This window comes from Thamnophis elegans, chromosome 5 (genome assembly GCF_009769535.1).
Source record: "Thamnophis elegans isolate rThaEle1 chromosome 5, rThaEle1.pri, whole genome shotgun sequence".
Lineage (NCBI taxonomy): Eukaryota > Metazoa > Chordata > Lepidosauria > Squamata > Colubridae > Thamnophis > Thamnophis elegans.
In genome coordinates, this window is record NC_045545.1 from 57,104,074 (window position 1) to 57,124,223 (window position 20,150).

General features: G+C 35.8%; 1 long non-coding RNA gene across 5 annotated transcripts in view; it reads left to right on the plus strand.

Annotated features, from left to right (window-relative positions):
• LOC116508830 overlaps window positions 1–20,150 on the plus strand; it is a 172,371-nt gene that overhangs the window by 48,314 nt on the left and 103,907 nt on the right. For 4 of the 5 annotated variants that reach the window (XR_004255423.1, XR_004255426.1, XR_004255424.1 and 1 more), the window contains exon 4: window positions 1,110–1,204. The exons of the other annotated variant lie outside the window; for it this stretch is intronic. This is a non-coding gene — a long non-coding RNA (uncharacterized LOC116508830). The remainder of the gene's footprint in view (window positions 1–1,109; window positions 1,205–20,150) is intronic. 5 annotated transcript variants of the gene reach the window in all.

Below are 20,150 nucleotides of genomic sequence, written 5' to 3' on the forward strand. Positions count from 1 at the left end.
CAATAACAACAACCATTAATAGTATCAAAACCACAACATATTGATTTTAACCCTGGTTAAACAAGACCACTTCATATTCCTCAAGCCCTGATCTTTATTCTCTTAAAATAATAACATCAATAACTGATTTCTTATCATTTTCTCTTTGTTCTTTTGGGGAACAGTTTAACACATCTCTACTGTAATCCAAAATAAAAAGGCTTCCTCAGTCACTTTTCTGAATTAAGCTATTGGTATTATTGTGGATCGAAGGAAAGGAAGAGACGAGAGCCAGGACATCCAAAAAATCAGGTTTATTCGAAAGCAACTATGTACAGCAATTCAAATGTATTCCCCGCTTGACAGCTATTTAAACAGGCTGTCAGAGCAGAGGAACCAATGGGCGCTCTCCCGGCATCTGGCAACTGATGACGCTGCACCCTGGCCAATCCGGGTGGCTCTAGCGGCTTGCAACAGGCTATGCTGCGCCCCAGCCAATCAGGGCGCAGCCTGGGCTGTTGCTGGCCTCCCAGTCGTAACTCGAGGACTTTATGAGTCCTCAACACCCCTTTTCCCCGAGTTAGAGCGCATGCCTAATGCTGGAGCATGCGTAGTTGGTGAGATAGGCGGGGCGACGCTGGACCCACCCAGAACGCCTCAGTTCTCAGGAGTCATCGGAGGGGTGAGACCTGCTCATCGTAGCTCCTCCCCAAAGGGAGTGAAGCTCTGAGCGATGCCCATCTTGGGACGGCCCAGAAGGCGGGCTCAACACAACAGGTAGGCTGGCCGCGGAGAGGCCAGGGCTCTGGCAGATGCAAACATGGCAGGACCGCAGCAACTCAGGAAGAAACTGCACTTCTCTTCCTGGGTTGGTTATGGTCTTTGAGGCTATGAGGTAGCACTCAAAGTGCTCAAGAAAACCTTCCCATGTCTCTCCGGCGGTCCCAAAAGGAGCAAAAGGCGGTAAGGGCGGATGCCATACTAGCACAGGAGGAGATTCTCTCGGTTAGGCAGAGAGAGAGAGAGAGAGAGAACGGGGAAGAAAAAAAACGTCAGCGGTTTGCCGCACTGGCAGTATTCTTCGCGGCTTGAGCGGCTAGGCGGCTGATTTCCTTCTCGTTCTATCCTAGGCTCTGCTATTGGAATCACTGGATCCCATCCTCGTCACCAGTTTTATGGATTGAAGGAAAGGAAGAGACGAGAGCCAGGACGTCCAAAAAATCAGGTTTATTTGAAAGCAACTATGTACAGCGATTCAAATGTATTCCCCGCTTGACAGCTATTTAAACAGGCTGTCAGAGCGGGGGAACCAATGGGCGCTCTCCCAGCGTCTAGCAACTGATGACGCTGTGCCCTGGCCAATCCGGGTGGCTCTAGCAGCTAGCAACAGGCTATGCTGCGCCCCAGCCAATCAGGGCGCAGCCTGGGCTGTTGCTGGCCTCCCGGTCGTAACTCGAGGACTTTATGAGTCCTCAACACCATTTACTTTAGAAGCTCTAGGCAAACTGATATTCTGCCATCTCAGGGTGCCACCTCTGTGTTTATGAACCTGTTGAATTGTTACTATTTGTAAATAAGAATTTACCTCCCATCAGAAACCCATGTCTTTGGCATATGGGAGAGACATTTTTGCATTAGTGGTGAATATCTGTAGCTTGGGTGTATGATGAGGCTGAAGGTTTGTTCTCTGAGCTTGTGGGTTGGTTTCTGAATGTTTCATTACTAGGCTAGGTAACATCTTCAATGGAGTTTAGGGGATCCCCTGAACTTTACTGAAGATGTTTTCTAGTCTGGTAACAAAACATTTGGAAACCACCCACAAGCTCAGAACACAAACTTTCACCCTCAGCGAACTTTTTCCCTGTTCCTCCTAGGTCTTGGGAAAATGCTAATCTGGGAGAACATTTAACTCCCATTTTATCTGTGTTTAAGAAAATCTGTAAAGATGCATCACTTTTGCCCAGAATTCAGTCGCTTAATATTGATTTCAGTGTACATCTTATCTTTTGTTAGCTGTCTTGAATCTGTGCTTGAACAGATAGACATAATTAATAAATAAACACGTTCTACATGGTTGTACAAAGTCTCCAGGCTTCAGATGTAACCGAGGCATTTTCATATCCTCAACAATCTCCTTATCATGGTTGGTTATCTAATATTTTCTTGCTTGTTGGTGTACTGCATGCTTTTTCCTGTTATTTCCAGGGCAAAACGTAGTGAAATGGCCCTCTGGTTCATTCCATATTTCTCCTGTTCCCCCTAGTATCACATTTGGGCTGCAAAACATAGGTGAAAAAAATGGTGGCAAAGAGTCAGAATATCTGAATCTTTCTGCTGCCATCTGATGGTTGCCTGTAGTTTTGCAGCCCAGATTTGGTAGACCTAAGTGGAGGAGGTAACCTTTATCTCTTAAATTTGCCTCCTGGCATCACACAATATTACTGAAGCAGATGAAAGACTTGATCCTCCTTCTGGACCACTTCCAGTTCCCCTCCCCAGCTTAAAGGATTACAGGTAACTGCTTAATGCTTAAACCATTGCCACTCAAAATAGAGACAATTAGCCCAAGAGTGTAAGGTTTTTCCCCCAGTATGAGGAGTTTTGTCTGTTTCACAATCTCAATTATGAAAAAAGTACTTACTGATAACCAGTTGTGTCAAAACATGAACATGAGTTATTTTTTCCCCTTTACAGCAGGAGAGACTCATAGCACCCACACCCTCACAAAATCAGATTTATATCCATATATAGGTGTAGCATATTTATTCCAGAATTAGTCAGCGTTGAAACAATTGAACATACTGTATTTCTAATTAGGAAGCATTGGACATATCAAATATAATGGTTGTCTAAAAAAGGGAATTTAGAACATAGCATAAACTGATTTGCAATGAAAATGTGAACTTAGTGTAAATGTACAGCACATTCATCATGAGTATCTGACGGAGTTTAATATGAAATTTTGGAGCAAGATTCAGGCTAATAGGAGTCACAATATTTCCACAAAATGGAAGACATCAGGAAAGAAACCATATAGTCAAAAGCAATAAATTCACCAAAAATAAAGATGTGTTTTGAGATCTGGAAGAAGGAAGGGGGAGAATGAAAGCCATGTTTAGGGGAAGAAATATGGTAGTCAAAGAAAAAGAGTTTCATTGTTTTCAATAAATCAAATAGGGAATGGGAAACACTCTTGTTTGTGTAAGGTAAGCATCTGTTTTTAACTAGCATTTTCTTATCTTGGCTGTATCTGCCTGGAGGTTTAGTTGTTATGCCTTGCAAAAACTAGTGTTTTCCAGTGGTACCACAACCATTTCTTTGCTCTTGTAAAATAATCTACTAGGCTAAGTTACAACAAACCACAGCCACTCCCTTCCTAGAAGTCAAATTGAATATAATTATGTTAAATGCTATGATAAATCGGAAACCTGCAATAAAGGCAGCTTCATTGATTCAATGTAATGTTTACGAATTTATTTACTTGGCCTGTATGCTGACTTAATTTCTTCTCTATTCAGAATGCTGGTAGCTTTCTCATACTTGCCCCTATTTGATGCTATGGATGTTTAGGCTATGTCCTAGATTTCTATGTTTTTGAAGTATGTCTTGCAATTCTCATTTTGAATGTGAGATTTTTTGGGGGAATTATTACTGTGGTCTATTAGTGATAAAATGACTAACATATATATTAGTGAAAGATGAAATAAGCACATAATAGGAAAACAAACTGCTTTGTTTTCCATCATGGAAATATATACCAAGTGCTCCTCAAGCAATATGTCCTGTTGGACATATAGCTAAGTAGGCCAGCTATCTATTTCAGGCAACAGTATAAATAAAAAGTTGGATCAAAGTGAAATGGTTACTCTTCCTCATGACTAAAATTCTATGAGCAAATCCAGGAGTCTCTGCCAAGTCCCATTTCCTGACCCTTCTTGTGTTTAGTTAAAGGGAAAGTTTAAACAAGAACATTTTGTTTGGAAAAAAAAAGTTTCCAATCAGGTGCCTTCAGCACCTAATGAGCTAACTTTAACAGCCCTGATTATAAGGAAGGACTGTTTTTAATTATATTTTTGTTGTTATTATTTTTGCATGCCTCCTGATGGTATCTGAAGTAGGAAAGGAAAAAAAATAGATTGGCAGTAATAAAACCAGAGTTGTCTGCCAATACTTGAACTTTAAAGTTGCTGAACATTTTAGTACTTGAAATTCCTTGGAGATCAATTTCTAGAATCCCAAAATGTGTAAATGATTTAAACATACTCTGTATAGCAGGATAGAGCTAGCTGTCAGTTATTATGCTAGCTAGGCATGCAGAGTGCTACGATTCAGTCAGGAGGTTGTAGAAGACTAAATTTGATGATTTTCTTAAGAACAAAACAAGAAAGATTATATATGTGATAATCTTCTTACAATCCAACCTCTGAGTTCAAAATACCTTAAAATACAGTCTTCATGAAGTCATGCAGTTTATAAGACACTTGAATAGTTCTATGACAAAATAAGAAGCAGATATTTATCTAATTGTTGTTCTTATTGAGAAGCAACTTCAGTATTATGACATTCAGAAGCAAGGTTTTTATGCTAAATGGTTTTTGCCATGAAAGCTGGCTGGGTGACTTTGGGCTGGTCACATTCGCTCAGCCCATCCCACAGCACAGGGAAGTAGGAGGAGGAAGTAGTATTATGTATGCCTTGATTTACTTTCAAGGTAATAAAAGTGGGATAAAAAAATCAAACAAAATCTGGGGATATTTTAACAAAATTATAGCAAACAAAATTATCATATGTCCACAGCAACCAAATGTTAGATTCCATGCACAAAGGGGCCACATTCTACCTGTTTGCTACAGACCTGTTAAACAAAGAGAAGAAGCCTAACTAAATTATGGGGACTCAAACTCAGGCCTTTACAATCTAAGCAAGCCAAAAATCTTCCTGAAGTGAAAGTTCTGCTAATTTTTTGTTTTCACATATTCTCCCATTAATGAAAAAATAGGTGTAACCTTAATAAAGTCACATTTTAAAAAATGAACTGAAAGAAATCCTGAATCCTCCTTTCATCTTTCTAATTCATTTCAAAACCAGTCCATCAAAGGAACCCATGACTGAGCTGGAATCTGACCTCATCTTAACATGATTTCTTGATGTGTTTATAGACTCTGGTCTTATAGTATCTTCATCATGGTTTTGGAATTCCTTATAGATCATAGTGTCCTAATATTCACAGAATTGCCAACTTCAAAAATGGTCAACAGCAGAGAACAAAGTGAAGTCACTCTTACAAGAGTTAAATAGTGATACAGTTTACCAAGGATAACAACAGTGCCTGACTTCATTGTCAGGAAAGAAAAGAAAAGAAAAGGAGGGAGGGGGACCCTCAGTGAAGTGCTTTATGCTATACCAGAGAGGCTCTCAGTTTATCTTTTCTTATATACAAAAAAAAAAATACTCTCTAATTGTTCTGTAGGAAAATCCACTTATCTTTCCACTACAAACCTCTGTCTAGTCTTCATTATGAAAAAGAAAGAAATGTACATCATTGTTTTTTGTTTCATCATGATTAATAATCAAGTGTGAACCACTTCACTTTTCTTTAAAAGAAATAAGAGGCTAAGAAAAGTGTCACATCTTATTAAAAGGAATCTGAATGTGTTTCGCAAAGTCAATGATTTGTTACCTAATAAAGGGACTAACAAAAGAACTATTTGATGTTCAGGGAGGATGATTTATCCTCTTGAGCCAATGAGCATCCAAATATTTACAAGCTGTTTTGAACAGAATGATTGCAGCCAAAGCCTGATATTATTTGTATGGAGGGGGGAGGAAAGGGAGAAGGAGCGGAAGAGGAAGAGAAAGAGAGGGAGAGAAAGAAAGAAAATATTCCGAATGGTTCTTCAAACCTAGTACAAGGTCTTTTCATTAGTATAGATTGTTTCAGCAATTTTTTTCTTCCATTCCCCGCAATGTAGTTGCTTGCTTTCTTTTAGGATAATTTATGTCAGCTTAAAGTTGAAATCCGTGATCTGCAACATCCTTAGCTTTATTTTTTTTCCTCGCCTGCTCTCCCTCCCTCTGTATTTCTCTTAGCAAGGAAATGAATTCAAATCATTTGCATTTATTGCTAAGAATCTACTGCTTTGTCTGCAGTCGTTAGTCTGATGGAAATGCTTTTCTGCTTCGCAAGACACATAGCATGGGGGTAAAGTGTGCCCTCTGTGCCTCCTCGCTTTAGTGAAAAATAATGCATTTTGACTTGCAAGTTTTTAAAAATAATATTTATCATCCCAAGACAGATACAATAAGCAAATGTATTACAGAATGCAATGATGTGATACTTGACATGGACCAGATCAATCACCTGGCAGGTAACCTTGAAAAAAGATTTTTCTTAAATGATTTCCAAAGTTGATTTTCTTCCTGGATAGAATTCTCATCAACCAAAGCACCCTGGAGAGCAAGCACGCCGTTTCAAAAATCTTTCTTCCTCTTCTCCCAACAATCTCATCCTGAAATTAATGCCAGCATATTCAAAATTCAAAGGCCATCACTTTTGTTCTGCTTAACTTTATTACAAACTAGTAAAAAAAAGTTACAGACTAGGTTGTTTTCTTTTTTGCTCGATGCCATTTCTCATAACTTTTATTGACATATGGGTTTTTTTAAAAGGAATAAACTATCAAGTAAATAATTAAACCAATTAAACAGTGGTCTTGTTGCTTATGGGAAGTATCTGCACTGAATCAGCACATCGGAGTGCTCATTAAAAGCCTGTCTGTCCATATACATAGATCTGTTTGCCAGCAGCAAATTATAACTCTGGAGTAAATTATCTATCAACCAAACTATTAAGTAGTGCTTAACTCAGGGACATATGCCAATTTGCTATGCAATAGAATGCCATGGGTTAGCATCTGACTGTGGTGCCAGCATCTTTTCCATAACAAGTTTTGTCATACAGTGTCTATAATACTACAGATATTTAATTGTATTTATTTAATATGAAGATATATTAATTCTTTTGAAAAATGAAACCATTTTAGCATGAGTTTTGTTACGGTCACAAGCCATCTCCAAGTGATCCAACCCACCTCTACTCTATGAGGACCCGGATTGTTGTTGGGGGCAATATGCTGACTCTGTAAACTGCTTAGAGAGGGCTGAAAGCCCTATGAAGTGGTATATAAGTCTAACTGCTATTGCTATTGCTATATCACTCTCATTTCCATGTTCAATCTCTGACTTAAGGCTTAGCGGGATTCAGACAGGACACACCCTTTCCAATTGAAACAGAAATAGTGGCAAGAACTATGGAAGACATTATTGCTTAATCATGCAATTTGCCTCTTGAAATGTTTGATTTCAAAACAGACTTGCTGTACCCTCAATTTAATCCAATACATTTAGATGCATACTAACGCATTACACACACACACACACACATATATGTACATGTACATGTACATACTTGCCTTATATTAAGATACTAATTAAACTTTCTAATGGAACGGCCTTACTCTATAACAGGCATGATTAAGGGTACCAGAGCCTTCTTCATTGATATGATAAAAAGAATCATGTCCTAAGATATCAGATACCTCAAGGACAATTGAATGGCCTACATAACTTTATCCTTATCCTTTTTAAAAAATGTGTTTGTGTGTGTTCTTTTGAATCAGGGTTGATTTATGGTGAGTGCTTGGAGAGGTCCCTGCAATTTTATTGACAAAGTGAAAATGAAGTGCTTTATCATCCCTTCTGAGGGCTGAGAGGTAATGATTGGCCAAAGATCACCCAGCTGGCTTCATGCCAGGGGTGGGTTCCGGCAGTCCCTACTGTCAGTTCACTCATGAGTGCGCTGTGTGTACACATGCTTGAAGTGTGCTGCATGTGCTTGCACAGTGCAATAAATATTGCTCTGCGCATGTGCAGAAGCAAAAAACAAGATGGCAGCACGAGAACCAGTTGGGGGGCGTGGCAGGCCTGGGTTGCTGCCGGTTCCAGCGACCCAGGCCATCAAACCACTACTGGTTCGGCTGATAGGAAGGAACTGGTAGGAACCCACCACTGCTTCATGGCCAAGGTGAGTCTAGAATTCAGACCCCTAGTTTCTAGCCAGGTAATCTAACCGTACCTTTGCCATGTATATTCCCTAAAAAATGCATACTAAACCAGCATTTCTAGTATTTTTATTGCAGAATTTAGGGGCTTATCAGAAAATTATCTCATTTAATACATTATCTACTTATTAGCTCTCTCTCTCCCCCTCCTTATACACACAGATAAAATAATGTTACAATAATCTAGTTGTCCTCCCTTATGACTCTGGTTCTAAAACAATGGTTTTGATCCTGTGTAGTTATTTGGGCATGTTTTTAGGTGTACTTTCCACTATACAAGATAGATAAAAGCATGCTGTTCACAAAACATAGTTGTGGGAACAAATAAATCTTATTTACAGCTATTTCTGAATAGCTAATTTCTAACTGCTTATCATCTGCTATTGCCAGCTTGAAATTTTTTAAATATAATGTACTACATATTCTATCATATATATATATATATATATATATATATATATATATATATATATATATATATATATATATATATATATATATATATATATATATATAAAAGAATATTGGAAGCTAATAAAAATTAATATAGTACAATGTTTCTACTTTTTATATAAAAGTAGTACTATTGTTTTTGTACAAATCACTATAAAAGTGAGATTGGTAAATTTCATTCAATCAACTTTTAGAATTTGGTACACAAACATTTTTTTCAAGAATATATAATTATTCCCCCCCCCAAAAAAAAAAATAATTTAGGCTGATACGTTCTGTCTTTATAAAACTGAATTCCAGATTTTCAGGATGTAATTTAAAAATAAGTTCTTTAAACATTTGGCTTCTTTCTAAGTACTTAGTCCACCATAGTCCTAATATCTAATCTAACCTAGAAGGAACTATCAAAGGATACAACCATACAACAGATATACCATTGTACACCTGCCTCAGCATCCCCATTTGACAGCCCTGTTTTTTAAACTGCACTGGTTGCCCAGATTCTTCCACAGTTGTCACTGGCTGCTTTCATGTGCAATTCTACTTATGTCTTGCGGCTTTTGCCAGGTAGTAAAATATGACAGTCAGTTTGCTCTGGGTCTCCTGAATTGAATAGTATCTTATTCCATGACCCAGGAAGTTCATCTTCTCTGACATGGTACATGGCCTCTGGAATGAATTTTCCCCGAGAGCATTCCAGAAGACCTTAAAGACCAGTCTGTTCTCATGGCCTTGAGATAGAACAGGTAAAGCCTCCTTTGTTATATGTTACATATGTTCTAATAAATTTCTCTGGATTTGTCATTTTTTATTTCCTTTATTGTATTTCCATTTATTTTGTTTTATTTCTGTTGTTTCTATATTGTGAGGTATCTGGAATTAGCCTATGGTTGGATGGAACCACAGATAAAATTTATAATAACTGTGATATTAACAATAGATGGAATTGTGATAATATATAAACTAACATATTTACACAAGGAAACAAATAATGGCTTTGTCAAATTCCTGTGTAGCATGCTATTTGCTAAGACTTTGGGGGGCCTGAATATATACTTGAAGATACTTTGCTTCTAAAAACCTGACTTAAAGCTTTTTATATATGTAGTAAATATCTTATTTTCCTAATCTCAGCTTCAAAATGAAGCAAAAGTCATATGTACTCAAAATACTTAACTGGAGAAAAATATGATTTTAATGTATGTAGATATTTAAATGTGGATTTTTATTTTAAATGTATAATGGCTCATCCAGCTTCCTGAAACCCTTCCATCAAATTTTAGGTGAATCAGATGAAGCAAATTAAACTGTCCAGCTTGTACCCAGTGGGGGAAATTGGTGGATAACTCTTCAGCAGTCTTCATGAAAAGAAGGGCCCTGTCTTTCTCTTTTCTGCTCAAAAAATGCTTTCTTATTTTAATCATATGAAAACTTGCCAATAGGGAAAACAGTCAGGTTCGCTCCTGTGCTGATTGCTATTACTATGATAGAGATCTTTATGCATCTTGCAATTCATGTATTACACCACCCATGCTAGTTTCCTGCTAAGTCAGTTATCTCTACAGATCTTGTAGTTTACTCCACATAAAAATAAGACATTTTAGCCATTAGTGTTATTTTGTCCAAACATAGCCTTTATTCAGAACCATTTAAAAGTAAATCCATTATGACAGGTCGAGCAATCAGCAAACTCAAAACAATATAATCTTGCCATCAATAGAGACAAGTTTACAGCATGTCAGATTTTTATCCATTTTTAACACAACAAAATGTGCATGGTCATATATAGAATCAGACAATTGATTTGTTTCTCTACCTTCTGACTGAACATTAAGTAGCAGGGATGCAAGTTTATCTTTAAGTACTTTGCCCAGTTCTACTGAAAATGCTTTGAGTCCTGGAGCTTTCATGATGCTACATTGTCTAGCAAAGTTTCAATTTCAGACTATTTCAAGGATGACCTTAGTACAGATTTTTGTTTATTGTAAGAAAAACAGAAGATGGGGGAAGAAATAGGGAAGGAGACAAAAATAATGTTATTTACTGCAAATGAATCAAAATACTCCAAATGAATACAAAATACTATTTCTAATGAGATGGGTTACTTATACAGATTTATCTGTCTAACTGAAAAACAACTCTTGCTTTATTTGGATAATTTACAATTTTAGTTTCTAATGTTTTTACAACTAATTCTTTGGATTCCTGGTAATGTTCCTAAATGTTTGGCCTAAGTTGAGTCTTTTTATTTAGTTCATGTTGTAAAATTACTGAATGCTTATTATATTTATTTTTCTTATTTTGGATGGCAGATGGAACACAGTTTTGTGATCTTCATTGAAGTGTTGAGTCTTATAGTATTAGGTTTGCATTTCTATATGAGATATATGAGTTTTGGGATAAGTCTTGGATCCTGGCAAGTATATGAAGAAGTCCATATGGTGTTCTTGTATAATATTTTTCAAAAGTGGTTTGATGTCGCCTGCTTCCTAGGGGTGAGGCTCTGGCTCAGAATCACCCAGCTGGATTCATGTCTGAGGAAGAACTAGAACTCATATACTCTACGTTTTTAGCCCAGTCCCTTTAATCACTATGTCAAAGTGACTTTCACATAAAAATGCAAGTAATAATATATTCCTGCATCTGAATATTTAAAAAATACTGCAATTCATTTGCTTGTAAATTAAATCACTGTATTAATCCCTTAATTACTCATTTTGAAAGAAAAATTCAAAAGAAGTCTATCATTATTATTAAATTGTCACTTTAAAAATCTGAAAATGTATTGGAACTTCAATTTTCCAAGTCGCTCTATTGGGGAGATGGGCTGCATATGAATTAATTAAGTAAATAAGAAAATAAATAAATAAATAAATAAATAAATAAATAAATAAATGAAACCCCATGAAGGCCATGATGATTGGGACTCGTGAGAGTGCAATAACAACATATCTAAAGGGCATTCTATTTGTGAATACTAACTTAAAGTTCTTTGAATTTTTTGAGAAGCATCCTAGCATAGCTGTCAAATATTAAATGGAAAATAAGAGTTGTTGTAAAGTTTTGTTTTGTTATATTTTTTAAAAAACTTGATAGCAAGACAGTTGGTTTCTCCCACACATTCAATGTCAGTGTGCTGCAGAAGGAACATAGTGACATATTGCCATCCACTCATTTCCACTTAGTGACTGTTTCCAACATAAACATCAACGCATCCTCATAAATACTATTGTGTGGGCCATAAAATATACACGGTTGTTTTTTTTTTAAAAAAAAAAAACTTGTATTATAATTTAGTTTAAAGGCAGGCAAATTAAAAAAAGAATGGGGTAAAAGGATTAGTAAAAATATTTTCTTTTGGGCTGTCCTGCTTAGTTCAGAAATAAATTGTACTATGCCTTAACAAGATCCACAGAAAGCTAATTATTGTATAGTTGCTTCAGGATTAATGGAAATCCTCTGTTCAGATTAATAATTAACATTCACAAAATTTCAGCAAGAATGTTTCCTGATGTTCTTTATCCAGTCTAAAATATAACCAAATTATTTCTATTGATAGAAGTATAGTGAAAAATTCTGCCTTAAAATAATTAACATATGAGCAAATATACATAAAAATCATCAGTCTATAATTATTTTTAACTGAGAGAACTCACAGCTGCCTTAATGTAGAAATGAGAAGGAATAACTGATTTTTTTGATTAAAAAAAGAAAGCACAAAGTCAATGAGAAGATTGGAAAATGATACAAAGAAAGAAATAGTAGAGATCTGCAAAGAACTAATAGTTAATTGCAGCTGTGTTTTGTTTATTAAAAAGGCTAAATGAATAAATCTTCAACACCTATTTGGAAAAATTGACAGACTAAGATGAATGGCCTAGCATCCCTGTGATTAACTTGCTTGCTTATTTAATTTATTTTAATTGATTTTTTTCATTTCCCTGTTATAATCATGAGGAGAATAGAAATATTCAGATTTCCCAATAGCAAGATTCTAATTTGTACTTCAGTCAAATATAGAAATGACGGAGAGTTTTCTAAAGATAATGACCTAAGTGCCTAATAGTTATTGTGGTTTGTAGAAGTGGGTTCATAGAACAAAGTAGTTATGAAACTGAATTCATCTCCTTGTGTCTTAATGGATACAACTTTTTATCCAAATATGGAAAAAAATCCAAAACTCATTGCATTTCCAACAATTTATAGATAATGAATTATTCATTCTAGTGATTAGGACTGGTGCAGTCTACAATGATAAACATAATGATTTTCTTTGAGTATAATATTTGAAATAAATGCCATTTCCCTCTTGCATTCAAATTCCTATTGTTGCATCTCTGATCTTGTGGATTTTACAGCATCTGTAGATTTTGCTTGACAAATGCTGCTGCTGAAGTGTTCCAGGTGGGAAGTACTAGTTTCAGCTCAACCCTGACATAATTGAATGGTTGTGACTCTAAGTCAGATCTAATGACCTTCCACCATTAACCCTGAACGTGGTTATACTGCTTTACTGCAACTTGGCGTGCAGTCTGAGAGTTGGCCAGGATTCATGGCTCTTGTTTGAGAAACAATTGGCAGCCATGGCTAGAACAAGTTCATTCAAAGAAATACATCTTGTTCATGAAGCAATATTTGCAAGGAAAGTTAGTGGTGTAAGTTGAAAACATGTTATTTGTTGTAAAATGCAATCTCTTGAAATGCCTAGTGTCCAGGTAGCCTTTAGAGTAAGCATATGGCTTGGTTCTGAACATTTCAGTTGCAAGAAAAGTCTCAAAGGGAGGGCTTTATAAAAAAAATGAGTGCAATCAAAGTTCCATTTTGTTTGCATGTGTTTCACACATGTGGTACTCATAAAACCAGGTGGAACTTCAGTTGCACTTTTGTGGACATCTTTTGCCTTTCTTAATGATATGCTGCAGAAAACCTGCTCAAAAGCTTGCCTTTTCTTTCTCTCATCTCAAACTATTTAAAGCTAGTAGTGTTTTGCATTTTTCTATACATTATGCTCTTCATATAAATATGCATATTGTAAATAGGCTAGTTTTTATCAGAAACGTGCAATGTAATATTTTCCACTGAGAAAGCTCATCTTCTAAATTGCTGTGAAATACTGTAAATTTTACTTATACTCAAATTATACAAACAACTTGAGCCACTAGGGTAAAGGTTCTTATAGTAGAAGGTAAATAGATAATAGAAGAATTGTTTCAGAATATGTTTGGGAGCCTAAAGGACATGTCTGTAAAAATGAAATTAGATGAGGCAAGAATAAACAATGAGAAAACCATTACACTACTGTGAGGGGAGAAAATATCAATTGGAAAGTTGCAGGTAATAGGCTAGGAGTGAGCTTGTAGGCCTCACTGAACCAAAGTTTTAAACTAGCAAAATTACAAAATGTACCAGGCTAATATTTTCAAATGTGCTGACTTGTGCTGCATTTTCTGCAATGCAGAAAATTGTACTTGATATGGATATATTTAGAGCAGGAAGAGTGAGATGGTGGGAAATGAGGAACGGAAAGTAACAAGTGTATGAAAATTCAAATGTACATGGGTGTTGCAGAGAGTGACGGTCAGTAAGACAGAAGAAAGAAGTAAGTTGTTAAATGTGTGCAGAAAAGTATAAAAATAATATATTGGGAAGAGTTCAGGGCCACTGGCCGAGCTAATCCTTGCTGGATTCAGCTATGACAGTGGATTTTATTGCAATAAGATGTTAATTTAAATAATGCTATGTTTGCTATTCATGTTCAAAATTGTTCATGTAACAATAAACCTCTGATCTTAAAGTAAGATTTATTGCCTGTGGTTGCTTGTGGTTTCCCTTTGTTTTTTATATAAAGAAATTTTTCTAACACTACCATTAATTCTAGTTTCAGTTTTTGTCACTGTTGATAGATACTGTTACAGTCAGATGGATATAATCCAAGAAATTTTCCACATAGTTTCTAGGCAAAAGAAGAAAAAATTAAAAATTATCAAAAATGTATTTAGAAATTGGTAACTTGAACTAGTAGAAACAAAGAGAAAAAAATAGTTAGCAATACACAGGGCATTTCTAGTATGCTTCAGCCATGGATCTTCAAGCATTTACAAAATTTATATGGTCTACTGCAATGTATTCCTTCCTAGAAATGTAGGACGCATGGAGAACTATCAGAATTTAACCAATTTGCATCTGGTTCTTAATCAATATCTTATTGAAAATCTATCCTCTTTTTACTATTCTTTCCTTTCTTCTCTTCTTTAAACACTGTGAATGTGTAATAAACCTCAGAAAACCAACTGATATAGAAATATCTTTTAAATACCTGGTATAATTCTCACAGGTCATTCTCACTTATAGTTCTGATATATAATAGGGCTATGATCCACCTCATTGTAAAGTCTTACCCTAGTGTAATTAGAGATGTATCTTAAACCACCCAAGGGTTTTTTGTTTTTTTTTGGTAAGGAATTTCCCATACCACAGCTCTATTCTGTGATAGGTATCCCCAGGACACTGCTTAATTTATTTTAATTTTATGGATGTGTCACTTCTGATTTTATGGGAGATTAGGGTTTATATATTTTTCCTTAACATACAAATATTTTGGAGGTTTTTTAAATTTATTTCTTAATATCTAGATACTTATATTTTATTCATAAGGCATTATACCTTATCTCTTTTTACTTTATTATCACTTAAATAGACTCTATACACTTCAACTATCTTTTTTACCTTTTACTTTGGTTCTTAATTTTCTTGCAACTTTATAATTTTATATTTATATAAAAATGCTCTATTACTACAATAAACCTGATCTATTATAAGAATGTAGGTTATCCAAGTATAAACAGAGAAAGATCAAGGACACGACATCTGATAATATCATTCTTCTAAAGCATGAATTTATTCAAATCCACCTGCATTATTGATCCTCCAAACTAGCTGTCACTAATATAAATGGAACAGTGCAGATCTTACAAAGGAAAGTCAGAAAATATTGTATATTTCTTGCCATGATGTACAGCATTTATTTGGGTAGCCTAGTCACTGAAAAACATATTATAGTCCTTTGAACCATTGTACTCTTCAAGGTGAGATCTATCCTCAGCCTCTTGGCTTTCCAAAAGGGTGTGGAAACCTGGCTCTGACAATTGGTTTGGGGTTCCAAAGGGGACATCCCATTCTGTGGTGGTAACTAGACTAAGAAGAAGATCCTATCTCCACTTGCATTTATGTATTGTTACTTTTTATAAGAATGTTTAATGTTTTTAATGTTTTAATATTCTAGTTGTTTTACATTACTTTATAAGGTTCTAAACTCTCAGAATATTCATAAACTGGAATAGGACATAGCAACAAGTCAGCCATTGGGGACTGGCTGGAATAGGACATGGCAATTGGGTCAGCCAATGAGAAATATTTTGTGACTGAGAGCCATGCCTGAGTCTATGCAAGATAACTAATTTAGTCTGTATTAAGCTCTGAACTCTGAATTGAAACCAATTTCTCCTCTACTTGTGTTTTGCCTGTAACTACTACAACATTGGAGAATTCACTATTGGTATTGTACATTAACACATATGTTATTATGTATATAAAGAAGCTAATGAATCCTGCTGAATCAGTTATCTGTGTGGGCTTTCTGGATGTGATTTATGCAACAAACTCTGACATAAACCACCTGCAATCACTCAATAGTAAGATGGGCAGCATAAAAATTAAATAAATAAAAATAACAATCAGTAAATATTATGGGTGTTTTTCCCAGAATTTTTCAATAACAATGTTTTAACCATTTAAGATATCTTACTGCACAAAAACACTATTGGTTGATTCTTGCCTTTTAGCAAGCCCAACAAAAAGGGGTATGGCCATGGAACAGTGCTTGGTCTAATATACCCTGCCATCTTCCTAGCATATCCTTTTTCTATATGAAAAATCTGCACAAACCATCCTCATATGTATGTAATGTAGGTATCTGTAAGAATTGTGTTATGCATGCCATCCATAAGTTTAGATTATCTTGAGATGAGCAACACAGATGATTAGGGGAATGAAAGGTAAAACATATTGAAGAATGGTTACAGGAACTGGCCATGACTAGTCTAGGGAAGAGAAGGACCAGGGGAGACATAATAACAGTGTTTCAATATTTGAAGGGTTGTCACAGAGAGGAGCGGGTCAATGTATTTTCCAAAGCACCTGAAAGCCAGACAAGGAATAATGGATGGAAATTGGTCAAGGAGAAATCTTCTGATATTGAGAACAATCAACCAATGGAACAGCTTGCCTTCAGAAGTTGTAGGAGCTTCACCACTGGAAGCTTTCAGGAAGAGACTGGACTGCCATCTGTCAGAAATGGTGTAAGGTTTCCTGCTTGGGTGGGGGTTGGACTAGATGACCAACAACATCCCTTCCAACTCTCTTATTCTGTTACTGTAAGCTGAAGCATTAGAGAAAAAAAAAGGCAACATATCAATATTTAAAAACATAAAAAGAAATGCAGGTGATAATTTCACTAGCTGCCAGCATGTCTAAGTAACTGTTTTTAAGAGTATTTCAAGTAGATTAATTCAACCTACATATTAATTCTCCACTCTGAAGAAATACTTGAAAGACATTCCTGAAGTTGATATCATCTTAATAAAATGCACAGAGGTCATCTTACAAGTCTAATTGCATGATATATGAATGTCAGGTTTCTTTATTCCACTTGTGGCTTTGAAAGTCTCACATTTTTATGATAAACAAAGAGATTAATAGGGCCATTATTAAAGTGTCTTTTATAGCTAACTTATATTAACAAACAAAGGTAAAATGTGGTTCTTTTTATTGGCAAAGTATCCTCACTCAAGTGATGTAAAATAGGATAAAACAGTTTATGATTTAAAGAAGTCATTCTGACCTTCCAAATGGCTGTGTCCCTCTTTTCCTCTTACATACTATTAGAACATTCGAAATAAATGAATATTGGCAGCCATGAATTTTCTGGAATTAGATCTTCTGTATTTCTTTATTTGCCAGAGATGCTGATTATTTCTAAGTCAAGTCATGTTGCTTTCAATCTTGCATTGCATTGGAATTAAAACAACTAATATTCTTGTCATTAAAAGAAGACTGTTGAGATTGATAAAATTTGGTAGGGGAAGGTTATATATGTATGGAGTCATTGACCAAAATCAGCAAGCAAGAAATTCTAATGTTTTGAGAATGTTCTTTCATTATGCATTTACTTCCTATGTGGAAGTTCTTCAAACTTCTATTTTATACATCTGTGCACATACATACATATACAGATGTTGAATAACATGAAGTAAGGTCCTGAGTCTTGAGATACCTTAACTGGAGTATTCAATGGCTTATCTCCTAGGCAGAGCATTTGTGGCCAGATTGGGAGAAAATCAATGCTTATGGTTTTATTTCTCAAATGTTCTCATATGTTTTCTTTACTATAATAAAAAGAACTCTGGGCAGCTTACAGTATATGTAGAACCAAAATTAAAATATCCATAGTTACTCTAGGTTAAAACCAATTCAAATAATAATAAGAATCAGATTACACACATACCATGAAAACATAAAAATAATCAGAAACCCAACAAGAACACAAAATGGCATCAGGTGTAAATTTTAACAAAAGTTTCTCTGGAACAATTTAGTACTGAATATTTTCCAGAAATCCAGAAAAGAGGAGGCCAGCTTGATTCCCCTGAGGAGATCATTTTAAAGTATGAGAACTGTATAAGATAAACAATGTCCACTAGTTTCAACTCCATGAACCTCTTGAAAAAGTGGCATGATAATAGGGACTTCATTTTTTAATAAGTGATACTTATTTTTTGGAGCAACTTATCCCAACCAGGATGAGAGTTTTGATAACCATATTTCAATAGTGATTGCTTGAGGAATATAATATCAGAGGTGGGGGTAACAATATAGTAAATGATCTCCATTTTTGATTTGATTATCCCATTTTCATGAGCAGATTCCCATTGGCATGCTATTGGTCACAATATACTGATAGACCTGTTTTCAATAAGCTCATCTTCATTGACAATTTGGTGATGGATGAAGCAGCAGATCATACACTGAAAAATGACTGTCAGGGGTGACAGGGCTGCCTTGTCAGAGATGTATTCAGGACCTTTAGCATCCTTGAAGCCAAGGTTAGGAAGAAGAACTGCACAAGCTGCACTTGCTGCCATTTGACTTCCAAGTGCAATGCAAGATGCTGGTTATTAAATATCATGAATCCTAGTTATCTGAGAGCAGGCTGTCCACTCTTCCTGTTCACCTTTCTTGTTCTCTCTGACAGGAGGATTGCTTTGTGTTCACCCAATTAAACAATTATATTAGCAGGGCCCAGGAAGCAGGTCATCTAAGTTGTTGTACATTTCCTTTGGAATAGCATTTCTCAGACAGTATATATAGTATACAACCCCCACTTTTAAGCTAAAAAGTAGTGTTGTGTGGATCTCTTCTCTGTTCCCATCTCCCTGGCCATAGTTCAGGCTGTTTTAGTTGAGAGGACAAGGGGAGCAGATGTGGATATACTGTATATTATGTTGTTTCCTCAGATGATTGCTGAGTTCTTATGTAATGTTAGGAGTTTCTATGCATAATCTTGTCGTCTTTTTTAACCTTGTGCAGCTGTCCCAAATCATTTTGGAGCTGGAATGCATAGATACCTGACATTTAAATAAATATATTTAGTGTACCCTTTTTGAATTTTAAGGCCTGCCAGAAAGGCCTATGTTATTTGAAGGATTATCTTCAGCTGTGGCAGTCTGCCTGCGCTATGCAGACATCAGTTGAGCTGCTTATTTATGCAGTACCAAGGGAGAGAGACTTTGGGATCAATGTCAATTGGGGCTGTTGAATTCTTACTGATGATTCACTTACATTTAACATTTTTTAATTTCTGACATTATTTTATTAGAATATTGTTATCATGTATACCAGCTTAGTATTCACAAGGCATATCCCCAGAGTAATCTCAAACACAAATGCTGAATAAATAAGGGAAATGAGACTGAGATATAGTGAGTGTATGCCTATATGATAGATTTGAGGACTTCGGTATTAATTGAAAAACTGACTTTCCAGGCATTCTAGGAGAAGGAAATCTGTATACACTGAAATACAGAAGAAAATACTAAAGCTGTAAAAAGGGACAAAAACAAAGCAAAATGAGCAATCAGCCAAATGCTGCTCCGAAAGTGATTTTTGTCAGCAACAAAGGTGCTGGTTATATACTCCTCTGTTTCTGTGAATCAAGAAAAAAGAAGGCAATTTGAATTACAACATGCTTGAAAAACAACATGCTTCAAAATTCAGTGGGTTCAGGTAAAAGGATAATCATAAAAATGCTTAACCCTTGGACAGATGCTTGCTGCTCTGTCCTATTGGAATGGCTTATATATGGACATAAAACAAAAGCATGCTGTTCTTGGCTTGGCTGTTTGCCTATCTGCTACATCCACTTTGAGCTCCTGAGCATGGAGTTTGATTCAAGACACAGATTTAGGATGAACAGGTGGAAGGAGATTTTGGGGTTGGCTACTCAGCAATGAATCTGCACTTTTCATTCTGCACATACTGAAA